The sequence below is a fragment of the Tauraco erythrolophus genome, chromosome Z (genome assembly GCF_009769465.1).
Source record: "Tauraco erythrolophus isolate bTauEry1 chromosome Z, bTauEry1.pri, whole genome shotgun sequence".
Lineage (NCBI taxonomy): Eukaryota > Metazoa > Chordata > Aves > Musophagiformes > Musophagidae > Tauraco > Tauraco erythrolophus.
Window position 1 is genome coordinate 21797642 of NC_141496.1, and position 13811 is coordinate 21811452.

The following is a 13811-nucleotide window of genomic DNA, read 5'->3' on the forward strand; positions in this document are numbered from 1 at the left end:
GCGCAGGCTGCTTCCCTGCAGTCACGGCTTCTTAGGGAGCTGCCACCTGCTTCGGTGTGAGGTTCTCCATGGGCTTCAGATGCCTTTCTGCCTCGTCATCAGCCTCCAGCAGGTCATGGAGACCATTCTCTACAACCTCCTTCAGGCACGGACATCTCTGCTTCAGCATGGGCTTCTCCAAGAGCAGCGAGTGTATCTCTGCTGCACTGTTAATCTCCATGGGCTGCAGAGGGGCCGCCTGCCATCTCACCACGGGCTGTAGGGGAATGTCAGCTCTGGCACACCTCCTCCAGCTCCATCTTCAGTGTCCTTGGTGTCTGTCTGGCCATTTCTTTCAGGTGTGAGTCCTCTCTCTGCTGCAGCCATGCCAGGTCTGATGAACCTCAGTAGTGGCAGCATGGGCAGCTGCCCGCCCAGGAGTCTGAGGGGGCCAGCCCTCTGCTTCCCCTCTCTCTTCAGTGTAGGTCCAGCCTCAGTTTGGGCTCCTTTGTCCCTGTCTTAAATATGGCATTTGCAGAGGCGTTGTTTGCCTCGGCCCTGGCCTGAGGGGATGGGGGGGTCTCACCTGGCCAGAGGTGTCCTGACCAGTTTTGCAGCTGGGGAAGACTTTCACAGTTACTTACAGTGGCCATCTCCACAGCCTCTCCTGTGCTACCAAACCCCATCACATAAACCCAGCACAGTCTGGTGCAACTTTTCATCGCTTTGAAATATTGAGCAGCTGTCTTTGTTTTCATTGACTACTGAATGTATAAATCTGTCAGCACAGGCAACTATTGGACCAAGCCCAGAATACAGGTCCGAATAATAATAATTAAAAAAAGTCTACTCCTGTGTCCTGGTTTCAGCTGGGACAGAGTTAGTTCTTCTTTTTAGCAGCTAGAAGAGCCCTGTGTTTTGGTGAGGGCTCATTTGTTGTGAGAAGAGTGTTTATAGTGCACTGAAGTTTGTAGTTGGCAGTGAGCCATCAAGGACTTTTCAGCTGCCCGTGTTTTTGTCAGTGTGCAGGAGCACAACAGGCTGGGGAGTCGGGGGAGCATAGCCGGCACAAGGGGTCCACAACTCTCCTTAGGATTTGAATTTAGACTTGGGATTGAGGGCCTGTTGTGGTTTAGGCTGATCCGGCAACTAAACTCCATACGTCCGCTCTCTCACTCCTTCTCCAGTGAAATGAAGAGGAGAAATATATAATAAAAGGACTGAGGGTTGAGACAAGAACAGAGGGAGCACCCACCAACCATGGTCCTGGGCAAAACAGACTTTGCTTTCTTAAAGCAAAACAATTTATTAACAGTTACTTAAAAAGGACAAAGGGAAACAAAACCGGTTACTTGAGAGGATAAAGAGAAAACAAGGCCAGATCTTAAAAACAACACCTCCCCACCCCCCTTTCCTTTTGTTCCTGGCTCTGCCTCCCCCCAGTGGCACAGGGGGACAGGGAATGGGGGAGTGCAGGTCAGTTCATCCATGTTGTTACTGCTACTCAGTTCTTAAAGGAGGAGTTGTAGGAGTTGTCCTTACACCATTTTCCCTTGCTCCAGTGGATCCCCTACTCACGAGGAAAATCCACAAACTTCTCCAGCATGAGTCCCATCTGCAGGATGCAATGCTTCCCCATCGAATTGCTTCAGTGCGGGCTTTACCACAGTCTCGGATTCTTAGGGAGTTGTTGCCACTCGCTCCAGCGTGGGCCATCCCATGGACTCTAGATGCCTCTCTACCATGTCGTGTGTCCCATGCGTCACGACCTCTCTCAGGCCCAGGCGTCTCTTCTCCGACGTGGGCTTCTCCACGGGCTGTGACCGGGTCTCTGCTCCACCAAGTCTATCCTGGCTGCAGGGGGGCTGCCTGCCATCTCACCACTGGTTGCAGGGGAAACTGAGCTCCGGCACACCTCATCCTGTTCCATCCTCACTGACCTGGTGTCGATGTGGCTGTTTCTCGCAGATCTCAGTCCTCTCTGGGTGAACTCGGCCCAGTGAGCACCCCGGGAGCGGCGTGCTCCCCGAGTTCCCCAAGCGGCTCTGTTGCTGCCATCTTGAGTGGGTGGCATGGGTAGCTGCCCAGCTGGGGGTTAGGGAGCGGGGGCAGTGCCCCCCTCCCCTCTCCTCGATCCTGGGCAAAGGCACACACCTTTCCAGTTCCTTTGTCCCAACGTAAATAGGGCAATTTTCAGAGGTGCCAATTGGGTCAACCCCGAGGGGGGATGAGAGTCCGATCTGGTGGAGCAAATTCCCTCTCCTGCACCAGAACCCCCCCCCCCCCCCCCCATCAAACCATCAGAGGGCTAAATTGGCCAATGAAGCATTCCATATTATGCAGCGTCATGCCCAGTATATAGATGAGTGTTGACTGGAAAGAAGGGCTTTTGCTCTTCCAGGGCTCCCACTCTCAGATTCTTGGAGTGCTCTCTCTCTCTCTCTCTCTTACTCTCTTTTTGGGCCTCTCGCTTGTCCAGGATTGTGGCATCGGGGCTTACTTCTTTCGGGATTGAAAGAAGTAGGACTGGCCAGGCCTTGGTCAAGGGGCGGTGAGCAATTACACTGTGCATCACTTGTTTGCATGTATTATTGTCATTATACATATATTAATATATTATTATAATTATTACCACTATTATTATTAAATTGTTCTTATCTCAACCCACGAGTCTCCTTCCCTTTTCCCCTTTGATTTTCTTCCCCATCCCCTGGGGGTGGGGGAAAGTGAGCGAGCAGCTGTCTGGCGTTTAGTTGCTGGCTGGGCTAAACCACGACATCCTGCCCTCTCATGCTCAGGAAAGGAAAAAAAATCTGGTATGTCAAGGAGAGTTTAGATTACAGTTTGGGTCTGTTTCTGTTGAATCATATTTCTGTTTTTTGTTGTATTGAGTAGTAAAATAGATGGAAGTTTTCAAAATATTGGTATACATGCTAATTTAATACAATCCTTCTAAATAGCAGAGGGAATTTAGAAACATCAGAGGAGTTCTCAGTGTAGCCTTATTCTGAGGTCATGAATGGTGAGGAGATGGCACCATCATTCAAAAAATGAAAAGGGTATCAGCAGGCTACCTGGCTGAATCTGATGATTAGCTAAAGAGGATGAAGACTAACGAGAGTTCTGAAAGTTGGAGTGGGTACTGAGCTTGTGTGTTCAAATGGTTTCTGTGACAGAAGAGGTGTTCAACATCACAAGCTGGACAAGTCACAGCAGTAGGACTGAGTCAGTGTAGTGGGCATCAGCCCACCAACAGCTTGGCCTGGAACACAGGGCTTGTGCTGGGGGGATTTTGTTCTCAGCCAGCCTGCTCATTTACAGACTGCAATCAGCAGGGACATGTCAGATTGGGTAGTTGTGGTAGGCAAAAAAAGGAAAGTGTAAATTGTGAGTGCTGACAGGTAATTACCACAAGTAATTGTGGTGCATGTGTAGGGTGAGGGTCTGAAACTGAACTTCTGAACACTCCAGTACAAATCTGCTGCTTGCTAGGTACATGTGTGGGCTGCTCGTGACTTCTTGTAACACCTGAACTAAATAAAAGGGGCATTTTCTGAATCCTTACATTCTAATGAATAGGCACGAGCCAGTGAGTAGGCTGCTGATGCTTTGGGCTTTTGCATGATGATGTGGGAAAGCCAGGGGCTTGGGGAGCAGAAAGAAGGTGAACATCCTTCAGGGAGAAAGATCTTGGAAGTGAGGAGAGATCCTGGAGGTGGGAGAGAGACATGGAGACAAGTGCTGGGAGAGCCTGGGAACCTTGGCTGGTAATGCCTGGGGCTGGTAACAGTGAGGAGCTGTGGAGAAGGGAGCCAACAGAACCTTCCCAGACTAGTGGCCATCTCCCTGACGGGAAGGGCTGGTGGGCCAAAGTGAGTGGGTGAGATAACTGATTAGAGTGACAGACCAGATATCACTAGTTTTAAAATAAACCTCTGTATCCAGCCCTACAGCTTGTATTGCCTGTGACGCTAGTGTAGGATAAACACATCTGTTGTCTATTATGGATCTCTTCTTGAATTGGAGCCACAACCTCTGGATGACATCTGTGTTGATGAAGGTACTAAAACGCAGTGTCTGTTCTTGGAGATAGTGCTTAGTAAGAGGCGCATTACTGGGGAATTTGGATTTCCGTTTACTAACTTCACAGTATCTCTTAATTGCAATATTCCTTCTAATTCTCATTCCTTTTTGTGCTGCTCATGGCTACAGTTTTCTTCTAAATCATTAATTGGAATACATTTGTTAGCTTTAAGAGGGATCATAACTTCAGCTCACAGTGCTGATGCCATAAATTATGCATGAGGTGCATACGTGTGAGTGCTCCTCGGTGATGGCTGTTACCCAACACGCTTATTTCACCGTGCACATTTATGCAATTTAAAAGCATTGTTGAACTGTCTCAGCCGCATCGGAATCTTCCCGTGTACATCGTTAAATAGCCGACTGCTTTGGAACTGCTGTGAGCCTTGTGCCAATGAATCATAGAATGGTTCGGGTTGGAAGGGACCTCAGAGATCATCTAGTTCCAACCCCCCTGCCACGGGCAGGGACACCCTCCACTACACCAGGTTGCCCAAAGCCTCATCCAGCCTGGCCTTGAACACTTCCAGGGATGGGGCATCCACAGCTTCTCTGGGCAACCTGTTCCAGTGCCTCGCCACCCTCAGGGTGAAAAATTTCTTCCTTATATCTATTCTAAATCTGCACCAATCATCTAATCAAGGCACCTAAAAATCTACAGATGCGGGAGCTGCTGGGGACAGCGAGGCTGGGGCGGCCCGGCCCGCCGCGCCCCCCGCGCTCCCCGGCGGCCGGAGCCCCGCCCGGCAGGTGGGGTCGCCGCGGGGGGCGGGCGGGCGGGGTGTGCGAGGGGCGGGCGGGAGGCGGCCCCGCCTCAGCCTCCCACAGCCCCGGGCGCGGAGGGAGGCGGGATCCGGGAGGGGCGGGGGGCAGGCGGGAGGCTTCGCCCCTCGGTCCCGCTCGGGTCCCCGCGGCGGCGGCTCAGCGGGACGGGTGGCGCCGGGGTCCCTCCGCCCGGCCGGCCCCTTTCGAGCGGTTCCGTGCCGGCAGCCGGGGCATCTGCCCTCGGTAGACCTCGCGGCGGCATCTCCGCCCGGTGGCGGTGAGGAGGCGGCTGGAGTCGGGGGGAGGCTGACACCGCTCCCCGGGAGTGCTGGCGCCGGGGGCGGTGGTTTCTGTCTCTCAGAACTACGGTAAAAAGTGTTACTTCTGCTGAGCTTAGTGACTTCCTATTTCCTTGCATCCCTTGGCAGCCGCGGGGAGGCAGAGCTCCCTGCTAAGAGAAACCCCCCTTCTGCCGCTGCGGTAAGTGAATTTTTTTTTTTTTTTTTTTTTTCTTTTTTTTGGCAGAGGTCCCTTTGCTCGTTTTTGTTAGTATGGAGCGTGGGAAAGTGTTAAGTTCTTCCCCAGAGTGTTACGCGAGTGGGTCTTTACCAGCGCTGATGCGTGCCTGCGTTTACATCTCTCCAGATGTTCAGCCCAAACTTGAGGCAGTGTGTGCTTCGTATGTCTCTCTAGGCCAAGCAACTGCTTTCAGTTTCTTTTTTTCAAGTCTGTGAGACAGTAAGGATTGAAACTTCCAGTTTAGCTGATTGTGTTTCTCTCTTTTTGGGGACAGTACGATACGGATGCTTGGCAGTGGTTTTCCTTCTGTGTGCAACGGTAAGACTTAGTTTTCAAAATGTTTGCAATATATGCATTCGTCAAAGGCAGTAAAAGCTTATTCCTAAGTGCTGACTTCTTTAATTGTTCGCATCCACTCAGATTTTCTCAAGGTGGTGTATCGGATTTAAATACGCTGGCCCTATGCTGCTGCTATGCTTGCACAGTTTCTGCCTCCTGAGAAAAAAATAATTTTCTGTTTTGTTTGTGTACACATCCATCCTGCGTATCACCTACATGCACTCGTGCTTAAACTGGGGAAGCTGAGCTGAACTTCTCATCTGTAATGGACTGTGTTGTCTTTTGAAGATGATTTTCTAAAATAGTTGAAATCCAAATTCCAGCCTCTGTGAATTAAGATGTTGGGCAAGATAATGTTTTCATGCTTGAAGAAATCTTTGCATATTAGTTAAAAGAACGGAGTGGTCAGTTCAGTTTTTTCTGTTGGATAGAGGCTAATCAGTAACAAAATAGGTCTCAAAAATGATAAAAACGGGGGAAAAAAAACCTTTAGGTTTATATCATAGAGTTTGCAGTACTGAACATTAAAGATCTTGATTTTTCTATGATAATCATGTAAGTCTGGTCGTTTTTTACATTATTGGAAGATTTTCAATTAAAAAATGCCATACTGGGAGATCTCAAAATGTGGCTGTTTTTAGTAGATCCCATGGAGTGTGGGAAACCCCCCTGGTTTCACACTACCATGACAAATTTCAGCTAGCAGTTTCAACTAAGATATAAAAATATTGCTAGTAAAGTTTGCAGTATAAGTAGTAAGCAAAAGAAAAACAGCATATATAACCTTTACAAGATGATCTAATTTAGTAGGGTGGTAAACAGGTCAGGTTTACGCAGGTCAACACCAAGATAAATATATTTGGGATCAAAGAATAGAGAGTATGCTCAACAGGACAAAAAACTCTTGGAAAGCAGTAACACAAAGACCATTTTAGGTGTCTTCGTCCTCTGTTGAGGAAGAAAAGGGCTAACGTTCTGCTTAGGTGTATAGTAACAGGAATAGCAGGTAAGCGTCTGGTAGCGATCTCTAGGTTCTTGTAGCAGGGTACATGAGGTGTTAAGCAACGAGCGGTGAAAGGTGGTGAGGAATCGGTTGAAGGTTAGCCATGCACAGTCTTCCCTGTCATGTTATACCTTCACTGCATCAATGCAATGGAGACTATACTCGCTTCTGTAAATCTAGCTCTGACTGTTCAGATACTGTGTCTGCACTTCAGGAAGGGTGTGAAATACTAGAGAACCTTCCAAAGAGAATATAAAAAAATAACCAAAGGAAATGGAAAGCAAACCTTTTAAAGAGGACTTAATGTATACTCTTTACATCTTTATAAGGTTGAGATGACTATGGAGAATATTCGATAGTGGAAGTGTAAGCAAGCTTATTCATCGTTGTGAAAAAGATAACGAGATTAAATGGTGTGTAGGTATTGTCTATATTCCAAATTATTTCCTAAAAACTGCAGTAAGTGGTACAGTAGTAGTGTAAGCACAAAACTGAAACTGAGTCTGTAATAAGTCTGAGTTTCTGATGTTTTCTAGAATATGAATTAAATCTCATTTTCAGAATGGTGTATTATGTGTACAGGTAAGCTGCGGGGTCACACTCATCTTTTCTGAGTAATAAGAAAGTATGAAAGTGAGGTTTTGTGTTCATTTTGTTCTCTTTCCTTCTTGTGTCTAGGGGTACACAGGACTACCTGCATAGTGCTCTTCATTCTTTTAACATTTGCAGCACTGCAAAAGGACAGGGATTATAATTACATCCTGCATTTTGGAGATGTAGCTGAGTCCCTGAACAATCCAGGAAAGTTTTTATTTGCTTTCTTGAGAAACACAGTTTGCTAACATTGTTTAAGTGAACGTGTGTTTTACTCTGGAACATCTGGAATTGGTCTTAGTTTAAGAGGCAAGGCTAGACAAGGTGAACTAATGCTCTGAACTAGTACTGAAAATCTTCCTTCTGATTTTCTGATGGGTGTGCGTTCTGTGCAAACTTCAGGTTAAAACCACCCGAATCTGGCAACCGTAAGAGATATGGATCTGACCACCCTCTCTTGATGAGAGTTCTACGTTTCTTTAAAGCTCAGTGCATGGATCTTCCTGCCCTGACCATGCATTTTTCTCACCCAGTTGCTTACCTTGACAGAGGCATCTTGTTCTCCACCTTCGTTTGAATAACTGAACTCAAGGGAGGCACACAAAAGCAGTCGTGCTATCTAATAATGTCTTACTAACTGAAAACATCTAACACAAAATAACCTCTCAAAGTAGACTCTTGTAGCCAAATTTGTAGTCCCTCAAACACCAGTGCTAAGAAGAAAGCTCCAAGACCAGACCGGTACATGGAGCCTGTTTAAGCCCTAGCTTGACTGTTTTTTTTCTTTCTTAGTGAAAAACGATGGTGATGTTATGAGAGCTGTAGTTCTTCCAGGTAGTATCACCAACATTCGGCTCTAGTGATGTTGGTGGCCTGGCCTTTATTTTAGTGAGCATTATTAAATTGGATATACTCATGTAGTTAAAATGAAAAAAGTGAACAATGTATAAAAATTAAGAAATGAAATCTTGTTTTGTGTTTGTAGCTTTAATCTTTCTCCTTAAAAACTAAGGTTTTATTATGATGTATAATATATTAATTAGCAAACAAATATTTGTTTTGCAGCTTTTTTATTTAGCTGAGCATTTCATGCCTTAAGATATATTTAAAGGCTTATTTGCTATGCTTGTTCAGAGAATAATGAATTGTATTCTATTTACTAAATATCGATTAATTATTTATCTGTATTAGTATCAAGCTACATTTAGGTAAAAATTTAAATTTAAATATAATATACAGCATTTTATATTAAAACATATTAATATTTGATATGCTGTTAAATATTGTTCTATAACAAAAGAAAGGGTTTATCAAGACACGTTTTGTAACTGTAACTCTAGGGTATGCTAAACAAAATAACTCTTATCAGCGGTTATTAACTGAACTGGCCTTTCCTGCTCACTGTGTCCTTCAGGATTTTATAACAAAAGTATCTTATCGTTTTGTGCCTATTTTTTTTATTTAGAGACTGAAAGAGGAAAACGGCTTTCCTGCTTTTTCAATTTCCAGTTGATTTGCAACTTTTAAATTAACAAGTCATTGAACTTGATGATAACAGTCTTTATTTCTATTTTTTTTTCCCCCTCTATGGCTTTTTTTGAACAAAGTTCTGTGGTCAAAAGTTGGCACAGCATTTTGAGGGGTTCTGCCCCATGCTGCTCCTTCAGATATGTCTGTAAGCTTAGCGGTTTCTATTTTCTCAATAAATATAAACTGTTTGAATTTACTTCATAGAATCATAGAATGGTTAGGGTTGGAAGGGAACTCAAAGATCATCTAGTTCCAACCCCCCTGCCATCGGCAGGGAAACCCTCCACTACACCAGGTTGCCCAAAGCCTCATCCAACCTGGCCTTGAACACTGCCAGGGATGGGGCACCTACAAGTTCTCTGGGCAACCTGTTCCACTGCCTCACCACCCTCTGAGTGAAAAATTTCTTCCTTATATCTATTCGAAATCTATCCTCCTTCAGTTTAAATCCATTGCCCCTTGTCCTATCACTACACGTGCTTTTAAAAGTCCCTCTCCAGCTTTCCTGTAGGCCCCCTTTAAGTACTGGAAGGCTGCAATAAGATCACCCCGGAGCCTTCTCTTCTCCAGATTGAACAGCCCCAACTCTCTCAGCCTGTCTTCATATCAGAGGTGTTCCAGCCCTTGAATCATCTTCATGGCCCTCCTCTGGACTTGCTCCAGCAGCTCCATGTCCTTCTTGTGTTGGGGACTCCAGAGCTGAACACAGTATTCCAGGTGGGGTCTCACGAGAGCAGAGCAGAGGGGCAGAATCACCTCCCTCGACCTGCTGGCCACGATCCTTTGGATGCAGCCCAGGACACGGTTGGCTTTCTGGGCTGCCAGTGCACATTGCCGGCTCATGTTGAGCTTCTCATCCACCAGCACTCCCAAGTCCTTTTCCTCAGGGCTGCTCTCAATCCATTCTTCACCCAGCCTGTACTTGTGCATGGGATTGCCCTGACCCACGTAATCACATACTTAAGTTTTGTGATTTTAGTAGATTATGATAGCATTATGTTTTAAGGTAGGCTGTCATAATTTCAAATTTAAATAGGCTTGTTTTTCAAAAGAAAGCATACCTAAGTCCTGTTTAAATCAAGTTCTATTTAAATGTTAACATTTTCGATCTTATCCATTCTGGTCTGAAGTTCAGCTGACTATTTTTAGCTCAGTTAAAGACTGTGGGTCATGAAACCATTATGCTTAGAATCTTTCACTACAGTGTCTGTCATTTTTCCCATGGATTAGCTTGTCAGTGCATGATTTATGGGGATTAGAGAGCTGGGAAAAGCCATTAACTGTCCCTCCTTTCTCCATATTGCTTTTTCCAGTATGTTTACATGTCATTCTCTTCTCTGTAGAGAAACCTCTGTATTCCTCTTCTGATGCTCACTGGTACTTGCCCTTGATGGAATCCTTATCAATCCTGGAAGCTGATGCTTCTACACCCTGTTGTCTAGGAAGGAGACTGATGTTCATATTTGGATCATTTACCTGAAATGTCCTCTTGGATTTTAATCTTGGAACTCTGAAAACTTGATGGTGGCTTGTCTTTTATGTGTGTTTAAGGCTTACTGCTTTTCCATTTATAGACTTACTGTGTTCTTTATTCACGGTGTAACAGTTACACTGTATGCAGAAGTGTGTGTTTTTGTAGTTCAAAACTTAGAACTGGATCTGAATGGAAAAAGCTTTTCTGTCCCTAAATTGGAGGAGATGGGTGATTAAGAAATAGGCCTAAGTAGAGTATGGGGAAAAGTTACTTTGGGTAATTCTTTACTCTGACTTCTTTAAATTTTCAAACTATAGATCTTCCAAACAAATTTCAAAATGAAAATGGAAAGCTAAAGGTTTTGGTATTGCGAAAGCCTTGTTTCACCAACTCTGTTACCCGATTTTTTTATTTATTTAATGAAACTTTCATTAAGATTGCCTCGTCTTGCAAGAAATCTGGCTCTGGTGAATCATTTTTTTCAATAGTTGAAGAAGCTAGTTGTGTTCATGCTATTTGCTCAGTCACCTGAATTTAGCTTTTATAGGTATCTTTAAGTGAAGCACTTTTGAATGTATGATGTGACTATCCCTCAGGAATGTTCTTTCATCACTTTTATATGTGCAATCTGTTAAGTAAACAGCCAGAGAGCCATTTAGTCACGTTATCAGTGTAGTGACAAACACGAGACATGAGCAGGGTTGTAACCTGCCGAGTCACTATCCTGGTCTCTAACATGTAGCAACTAGCAGCTGGCATGGTGACTGACTGCTACCTGGTGTTGGAGAAAGTGGAAGGAGATGCAGGGTAGCATCAGGACTGAACCAAATTAACAGCTTACTGCTGGAAAAAATGTCATGGAGGTCTCTCTCCCCAGTCCTCTCCTCCATTTCACCAACTCAGATGCCTGTCAATTCATGTAGCAAGTTGCTTACATTTGCTGAAGTAGCACAAATACGTTTTTTTACTTAGCTTTCTGCTATTTTAGCAAGTGGAAGTGACTTACTGTGTGATGAGCAATAGAGGAGTGCTAGAAGAGGGGAAAAAGGTAGGTACGTGTATAGGACGAGGAGTGCTCCCTGAGCGTGGATGGGATCTTTGACGGTTCAAGCTTTCTGGTGAGCGTGTGGAGCTAGAATTTTTCAAAGGCTTGTAACTTGGCAGCGTGGCCAGATTTACCACGCCTGATCTTTTAGTGCTGTGCTCCACTGTGGTGGTATGTGGTGGTTTTGGCACAAGCATAATTGAAAAATGTTTTTATAATTTCCCAATGCTTTTCAGTTCAAATTCCTTGCTAACAAAGTGTGGGATTGCTGGAGCCAGTCAAAGGAATTTGATAAAAAAAGTTTTTCTTGTTCTTGGAAATAGCTGAAGTATTTTGGCTGAAATGCAGCCTCTTCTGTGTCGTGTCCCCTCAAAAATAGTGACCCAGCATATGTCAGATATCAGCAGAAACTGTTGGAGCTTTGTCAAGTTGTAAGCAAAGAAAGGCAGTGGTAAGTGTTTGATAAACTTAATAGGCTCTTTCCTTTTTTCTTTTTTATATAGCAGATTGTTCTTCACCTCCGTGCTAGAGTTCTTACACCCTTTGGAATATTCTATGTATTAACCAAGGGCGTGGTTCCTCTCATACTGTCTTTTCATTTTCCTCACAAACTCTTAGCAAAAGTCTGTAAAATAATTTAATTTCCAGAAGAAGGGTAGCTGCTCCCAGATAATGTCAGTGTCCATGTCAACCCGTAGTTGCTTTTTTTGCACTGGATCTTCTATTGAAATTAACTGTTAATTTTATTAAAAACATTTTGTAAATTGATGCTTTCTGAGGCTGGAAGGGACTTTTCTAGGGAGAACCATGATCTTTGTTTTGTTCTTTGTATTAGTTGGCTTTTTTTTTTTTTTTGAGTAGTCTACAAAGTAGGAAAACCTATTAGCACTTTTTACTTAGAGCGGTGTAACCAAGTTAAGTATTGACAGCTGCTCTGTGGTGACATTGCTTTTCTCTCTTTTTGCTTGATTGTTTTATAGTTGCATGTATTTGAAATGCTGCTCCTGCCTATGTGATCTGCAAGTAGTTGTTTCTTGGCATACAGATATCTAATCTTACAGCAATTTTTACTGTTTTTTTGTCACTGTGCAGATATGTTTTGTGAATCTAAGAAGTCAATCACTCGGGGAAATTCTTTAATTAGTCACGGCTATAATATGTAAAACCTTGTATTCTGTGGTTGATGGAGACAAGTGGAAACCCTGTGTCTTGAACTATTGGTTTTATTACATGAAGTCTTTACAATAAAGAATATGCAGTAAGCTTTTATTATGTGTTTCTAGCAGTTAAGTCTATAGAAAAGAAAGAATAGAGATTTATTATTTAAGTGCCTTAAGCTCTTTCCTGTAAACAATTGTACGGCACACAGAGGATTTGGTGTTCTCATGAATGAGTATATCCTGCAAGATTAAAGCCATATTCATAGAGCTATTGCAAAAACATTTTGTTTGACTAATAAAATTATTGGCATTTTAAAGTTTTAAAAAAATGCTTATGCCAGTGTAGCATCTGTAACCCATTATTGATTTGTCTTGGGCTTACCATTCCTCCTCTGTCAGATAGTATTGATTAGGCACAACATCTTGTAGTGCTCTTGGTTATTTTGCTTGGTTTTATTGATGTTGATAATAATCTTTGAAGTGTGATGGTTTTCTGCAACCACTAGTCTCCTAGGTAGTGAAGTACTGACTACATCAGTGTTTACCACAGCTGTATAGCAATCATTGATATGTGTTCCTATAAAGTTAGCAAAGCCTTTTTGACAGTCTTCATTATGATTTTTCTTTATTTTTGAATGAATGTAGTTTTCTTGTAGCCATGACTTTGGAACTGATTTTTTTTATGTTGGTATCTTTCTTAAAATTTTAAAAATATGATAAGAATAAAAGCATACCGTAGTGCTTACAAAATATGTTCTTAGCTTTAACAGAGTGGAACTTCTCGTTTCTCATCAACATTGCTATGGCTATCTAAATTCTAAAATTTAAAAATAACTAAATATTTTAAAATCTGTATGTATTTTGAATTCGGCACCTCCTGGAACAGAATACTTGGAACAATTGCTTAAAGGTCTTTGGTTTTATTGCCATCAATAGCATAATTCATTGTTACTGCTTTGAGAACAAGAAATTACAGGCTAGGTAATTAAAGTAGTAATAAATTCTCTTTTTGTAGTTGCTTTCTTGTTGGTACACATCTTGCAACAGCTGTATTTTAGGAGTGTGTCACTGGGCAAACTCCTCCCTTGTTTCTCTTTTTATCCCATGTTTTCTTTTCATGTTTTCCTCCTGTTTTGCACTGTCATAGCATTGAAGTTTATAAAATGCTTCCTGAGACAGACTGAAGATAATGTTTAAGTTGAGTTCTGGCAGAAACTGAGCACAAAGCATTTTTTTTACTACATTTTTCTTTTTTAAATTACTATAAAACTTTGCTTTGTAGCAAAACCAAGATGTTTTTGTGGAAGGGACCATAAGGTA